Here is a 7,170-nt window from a genome sequence, read left to right on the forward strand (position 1 = left end):
TAGATGGGTTCCCAGTCTGTAACGTGTCTCTCCTCCTGTAGTGTAGATGGGTTCCCAGTCTGTAGCGTGTCTCTCCTCCTGTAGTGTAGATGGGTTCCCAGTCTGTAACGTGTCTCTCCTCCTGTAGTGTAGATGGGTTCCCAGTCTAACGTGTCTCTCCTCCTGTTGTGTAGATGGGTTCCCAGTCTGTAACGTGTCTCTCCTGTAGTGTAGATGTTCCCAACGTGTCTGTAGTGTAGATGGGTTCCCAGTCCTGTCTCCTCCTGTAGTGTAGATGGGTTCCCAGTCTAACGTGTCTCTCCTCCTGTAGTGTAGATGGGTTCCCAGTCTAACGTGTCTCTCCTGTAGTGTAGATGGGTTCCCAGTCTGTAACGTGTCTCTCCTCCTGTAGTGTAGATGGGTTCCCTCCTGTTGTGTAGATGGGTTCCCAGTCTGTAGCGTGTCTACTGATAGTTTATTGTACTGTGAGGATTCATCATAACAGCTCTTCCATCTGCCTTTCAGACTCTGTAGCGGCTGAGATCGGCTTCTCTGTGTATCCTCTGGGGGATGAGGAAGAGAGTTGTGCCTTCAGCCGTCTCAGTATGGAGAGTCTGACGTCTCTCCTCCAGACGAGCCCCCACACCGCCACCGATGGGAGCTGCAGGGACCAGGGAGGACTGTTGTGTAGATGGGTTCCCCAACCTCCCCAGCCCTGAGCGTGTCTCTCCTCGAGTTCCCCCTTCCCCCTACCTGTCCTGCCGGGGCTGTGGTCTGGATCTGGTGGGACCCTACTGCCACCGCTGCTGCAAGGGAGGAGGAGGAGGGGGATCTGCCTTTCAGCTGGCGCGTCCTCTGGGGGTGGCTTTCGCTCCGGTTCGCGGTCACAAGCGGACGATAGCGAGGAAGGAGGGGACGATAACGGACGACAACTCCATAATGGGTGACGACGGTCCCAACTCCAAGCTCCACTCCTGCCAGTTGTGTGGGTTCTCCTCACGCTATGCCAATCACGTCAAGAGGCACATGAAGACTCACAACGGGGAGAAGCCGTACCACTGTCCCCTGTGTACCTACGCCTCGGCCCAGCTGGTCAACCTGCAGAGACACCTGAGGATTCACACTGGGGAGAAACCATACAGGTGTGACTGCTGCTCCTTCGCCTGCAGTTCCCTAGGCAACCTGAAGAGGCATCAGAGGATGCATGTGGCTGGACAGCCGGGACAGGGGGCGGGACAGGAAGCAGTGAGACCTGCCTGCGCATCTCCTATTGATCCCTCTACTATTGGTCCTCCTGCTAATGGCCCTCCTGCTGTTGGTCCTCCTGCTGTTGGTCCTCCTGCTAGTGGGCATGGTCTTAAGAGGAAGGAGGAGCCCAGTGCTTCAGCTGAAGGTATTTTTCAATATATAATAAAAATATAAAACGCAACAGTTTAAAAGATTTTACTGAGTTAGTTCATAGAGGGAAATCAGTCAATGTAAATTAATTCATTAGGCCCTAATCTATGGATCTCACATGACTGGGGATACAGAATAAAAGTAAGGCTGTGGATCAGAGAACCAGTCAATATCTGGTGTGATCACCATTGGCCTCATGCAGTGACACATCTTCACATAGAGTTGATCAGACTCTTGATTGTGGAATGTTGTCTCACTCCTCTTCAATGGCTCTGCGCAGATATTGGCAGGAACTGGAACACTCTGTCGTACACGTCGATCCAGAGCATCCCAAACATGCTCAATGGGTGACATGTCTGGTGAGTACGCAGGCCATGGAAGAACTGGGACATTTTCAGCTTCCAGGAAGTGTGTACAGAACTTTTCTTAATGGGGCGTTATCATGCTGAAACATGAGGTGACGAGTGGCACCACAACGGGCCTCAGGATTGTCACGGCATCTCTGTGCATTCAAATGGCCATCGATAAAATGCAATTGTGTTCGTTGTCCGTAGCTTAACCCCACAATGAGGCTTTTCACTAACGTCGGCAAACCGCTCGCCCACATGACACCATCTGTCCGGTGCAGTTAAAACCAGGATTCCTCCATCGAGAGCACACTGTTCCATCGAAGGGGAGCATTTTGCCCACTGAAGACAGTTACGAGGCCAAACTGCAGTCAGGTCAAGACCCTGGTGAGGAGGAATAGCACGCAGCTGAGCTTGTCTGAGACGGTTTCTGACAGTTTGTGCAGACCCATAGTTTCATCAGCTGTCCGGGTGGCTGGTCTCAGACAATCCCGCAGGTGAAGAAGCTGGATGTGGAGGTCCTGGGCTGGTGTGGTTACACCTGGTCTGAGGATGTGAAGCTGGATGTGGAGGTCCTGGACTGGCGTGGTTACACCTGGTCTGAGGATGTGAAGCTGGATGTGGAGGTCCTGGGCTGGCGTGGTTACACCTGGTCTGAGGATGTGGAGGTCCTGGGCTGGTGTGGTTACACCTGGTCTGAGGATGTGAAGCTGGATGTGGAGGTCTTGGGCTGGCGTGGTTACACCTGGTCTGAGGATGTGAAGCTGGATGTGGAGGTCCTGGGCTGGCGTGGTTACACGTGGTCTGAGGATGTGAAGCTGGATGTGGAGGTCCTGGGCTGGCGTGGTTACACGTGGTCTGAGGATGTGAAGCTGGATGTGGAGGTACTGGACTGGCGTGGTTACACCTGGTCTGAGGATGTGAAGCTGGATGTGGAGGTCTTGGGCTGGCGTGGTTACACCTGGTCTGAGGATGTGAAGCTGGATGTGGAGGTCCTGGGCTGGCGTGGTTACACCTGGTCTGAGGATGTGAAGCTGGATGTGGAGGTCCTGGACTGGCGTGGTTACACCTGGTCTGAGGATGTGAAGCTGGATGTGGAGGTCCTGGGCTGGCGTGGTTACACTAGGTCTGAGGATGTGAAGCTGGATGTGGAGGTCCTGGGCTGGCGTGGTTACACCTGGTCTGAGGATGTGAAGCTGGATGTGGAGGTCCTGGGCTGGTGTGGTTACACCTGGTCTGAGGATGTGAAGCTGGATGTGGAGGTCCTGGACTGGCGTGGTTACACCTGGTCTGAGGATGTGAAGCTGGGATGTGGAGGTCTTGGGCTGGCGTGGTTACACCTGGTCTGAGGATGTGAAGCTGGATGTGGAGGTCCTGGGCTGGCGTGGTTACACCTGGTCTGAGGATGTGAAGCTGGATGTGGAGGTCCTGGGCTGGCATGGTTACACCTGGTCTGAGGATGTGAAGCTGGATGTGGAGGTCCTGGGCTGGCGTGGTTACACGTGGTCTGCGGTTCCGAGGCCGGTTGGACGTACTGCCAACTTCTCTGAAACGACGGAGGCGGCTTATGGTAGAGAAAAGAACATTAAATTCTCTGGCGGGCATTCCTGCAATTAGTATGACAATTGCACACTGCCTCAACTTGAGACATCTGCGGTAATTATGACAAACTGCACATTTTACAGTGGGCTTTTATTGTCCCCAGCACAAGGTTCACCTGTGTAATGATCATGCTGTTTAATCAGCTTCTTCATATGCCACACCTGTCAGGGTGGATGGATTATCTGGCGAAGGCTCACAAACAGGGATGTAAACAAATGTGTGCACAACATTTGAGAGAGGCTTTTTGTGTGTGTGGAACATTTCTGGGATCTTTTATGTCAGCTCATGAACTAAAGATTTAGGTTCTTCAGTTTCACCATTTGGAATACTTTAAAGATGTGTTCATGTATATTTTCATACAATTACACTACCGTTCAAAAGTTTAGGGTCACTTAGAAATGCCCTTTTTTTTAAATTAACATCAAATTGATCAGAAATACAGTGTAGACGACTATTGTTGCTGGAAATGGCAGATAAAAAAAATAAATAAAAATGGAATATCTACATAGGCCCATTATCAGCAACCATCACTCCTGTGTTCCAATGGCACGTTGTGTTAGCTAATCCAAGTTTATCATTTTAAAAGGCTTATTGATCATTAGGAAAAAATTTTGCAATTATGTTAGCACAGCTGAAAACTGTTGTGTTGATTTAAAGAAGCAATAAAACTGGCCTTCTTTAGACTAGTTGAGTATCTTGAGCATCAGCATTTGTGGGTTCGATTACAGGCTCAAAATGGCCAGAAACAAAGACCTTCTTCTGAAACTTGTCAGTCTATTCCATGCGTGAAATTGCCAAGAAACTGAAGATCTCGTACAACACTGTGACACTCCCTTCATGGAACAGCGCAAACTGGCTCTAACCAAAATAGAGCCGATGAGTGTGAGGCCCCGGTGCACAACTGAGCAAGAGGACAAGTACATTAGTGTCTAGTTTGAGAGACAGATGCCTCACAAGTCCTCAACTGGCAGCTTCATTAACTATTACTCCGCAAAACACCAGTCTCAACATCAACAGTGAAGAGGCGACTCCAGGATGCTGGCCTTCTAGGCAGAGTTCCTCTGTCCAGTGTCTGTGTTCGTTTGCCCATCTTAATCTTTTCTTTTTATTGGCCAGTCTGAGATATGGCTTTTTCTTTGCAACTCTGCCTAGAAGGCCAGCATCCTGGAGTCACCTCTTCACTGTTGATGTTGAGACTGGTGTTTTGCCGGTACTATTTTATGAAGCTGCCAGTCTGAGGTGCAGTTAATTGCAGATTTCTGAGGCTGGTAATTCTAACTAAGCCTCTGCAGCAGAGGTAACTCTAACTAAGCCTCTGCAGCAGAGGTAACTCTAACTAAGCCTCTGCAGCAGAGGTAACTCTAACTAAGCCTCTGCAGCAGAGGTAACTCTGGGTCTTCCTTTCCTGTGGCGGTCCTCATGAGAGCCAGGTAACTCTAACTAAGCCTCTGCAGCAGAGGTAACTCTGGGTCTTCCTTTCCTGTGGCGGTCCTCATGAGAGCCAGGTAACTCTAACTAAGCCTCTGCAGCAGAGGTAACTCTGGGTCTTCCTTTCCTGTGGCGGGGGTCTCACGAGAGCCAGGTAACTCTAACTAAGCCTCTGCAGCAGAGGTAACTCTGGGTCTTCCTTTCCTGGCGGTCCTCATGAGAGCCAGGTAACTCTAACTAAGCCTCTGCAGCAGAGGTAACTCTGGGTCTTCCTTTTCCTGTGGCGGTCCTCATGAGAGAGCCAGGTAACTCTAATGAAGCATGTCTGGCAGAGAGGTAACTCTGGTCTTCCTTTCTGTATGGCGGTCCTCATGAGAGACAGGTAACTCTGCAACTTAGCCTCTGCAGCAGAGGTAACTCTGTCTTCCTTTTCCTGTATGGTTCTCATGAGAGACAGTTTCATCATAGGACTTGATGGTTTCAATGGCACCTGCACAATGTTCCGGATTGACTGACCTTTCATGTGCTTAAAGTAATGATGGACTGTTGTTTCTCTTTGCTTATTTGAGCTGTTATTGACATAATGTGGACTTGGTCTTTTACCAAATAGGGCTATTTTCTGTATACCCACACTACCTTGTCACAACACAACTTAATGCGTTTGAGCCAATCATGAGGAAAGAAATGAACTTTTAACAAGGCACACCGTTAATTAAAATGCATTCCAGGTGATCATCTCATGAAGCTGGTTGAGAGAATGCAAAGCTGTTATCAAGGCAAAGGGTGGCTACTTTGAAGAATCTCAGTTTTTTAGATTCAACATTTTTTTTTTTTTTTGGGGGGTTACGACATGTGATTCCATGTGTGTTATTTCATAGTTTGTCTTCACTATTATTCTAAATGGGATAACACTGAAAACCTAAACCCTGTGTGTGTGATGACTAGTTGACCCCACCTCTGCTCTGATTTCAGAAGTGGTGAGGTCTGTCTAAACCTCCACAACAGAGACTACCACCACGCTACAGGACTAAGTTACAACCACCACTGGAGCAACAGCCCCAAGACTTCTTGAGGGGCCTGGACTTGGGGCTAGGAGTCGGAGCTGGGACTTTAGGAAGGTGTTTGACTGGTCACAGGTCAGACCTGTGGTGGGGTGAAGTCAGAGGAGACACAGGAGACTCTCTCTTCCTCTATCTTCACACTTGCTACGTCTCTGTGGTGCCCCACAGGAGACGAGACGGTTCCACTGCCAGATCTGTGCCAAATGCACCCTGGACATGCTGACCAAGGAGTCATCTGGCCCCAACAGCCCCAGAGGCGTGGGGACAAGGTCTACACCTGCAGTGCCTGTCCCTTCCTCACCCCTACCCCAACCACCTGAGCGCGACCATGAAGACGCACAGCGGAGAGAAGCCGTACAAGTGCCCTCAGATGCGACTACGCCTCCGCCCACTTGAGCAACCTGAGAAACGCCATCACCGCGTGCACACGGGCGAGGAAACGTACAAGTGCCACCTGTGTGACTACGCCTGTGGGGAACCTGGCTAACTTAAAACGTCTGCATGAGTCACTCCCGGGCGCCAAGCCGTTCAGTGCGCAGTGTGTGGCTGCAGCTGTAACCAGAGTATGAATCTGAGAAGAGACACATGCTGACACACGGGAGAGAAGCCTGCAGTGCCAGCAGTGTGGCTACACCACGGGACACTGGGACAACTACAAAGCGACACCAGAAGAAACATGGCCTCGCCACCGACGGATGGGTCAAAAGTTCAGATGTCCGGCGGGGGTCAGGATGAGGGGGTGAGGAAGAGGGACGAGGAAGAAAGGGTGGCGGGACAGCCGCAGAGGAAGAGGAAGAGGCGGTGATGCAGTATATGTCCAGATAGAACAGAGCTGCACCCACAGAACAGAGACATGGAAACCAAGGCAGCTAAACTACCAGCAAAATCCTAGATTTTTTGTTGTTATTGATTTTTGTCATTCAATTTCTCTCACCAGCTACTGTATGTGGAATACTGCAATTCTAGATGGTGATTATTAGTGGAAATGTTTGATGCCTTTGGACAGAAAGTAAAGAGAGAAGGAAGGTTGTTGCTGTGTTGATGATGAATGACTGGGATGAGGTTCCCATTTTTTAACGCCCCGCACCAGTCACTGCCTGCATTATCCACTCATATGCTGCCCTCCCCCCAACACATACCAACAGTGCCGATATATATCCGAAAACTTTTCACGCTGACATATGCCTTTACAACCCACATTTCAGTTTGCCCACACTTAGGTATGCATCTCCTCTAACCAGTCTGCTATTCCATCTCCTAACCAGTCTGCTATTCCATCTCCCTTCAGCAACCAGTGCTATTCCATCTCCTCTTCAACCAGTCTGCTATTCCATCTCTTCAACCAGTCTGCTATT

The 7,170-nt window shown here is 50.0% G+C and overlaps 1 pseudogene; it reads left to right on the forward strand.

Moving 5' to 3' along the window:
* Positions 1-504: 504 nt before the first annotated feature.
* Positions 505-6,550, forward strand: LOC135536196 (zinc finger protein 513-like; annotated as a pseudogene).
* The last annotated feature ends 620 nt before the right edge of the window (positions 6,551-7,170 follow it).

This window comes from Oncorhynchus masou, unplaced genomic scaffold, assembly GCF_036934945.1.
Source record: "Oncorhynchus masou masou isolate Uvic2021 unplaced genomic scaffold, UVic_Omas_1.1 unplaced_scaffold_5701, whole genome shotgun sequence".
Taxonomy (NCBI): Eukaryota; Metazoa; Chordata; class Actinopteri; order Salmoniformes; family Salmonidae; genus Oncorhynchus; species Oncorhynchus masou.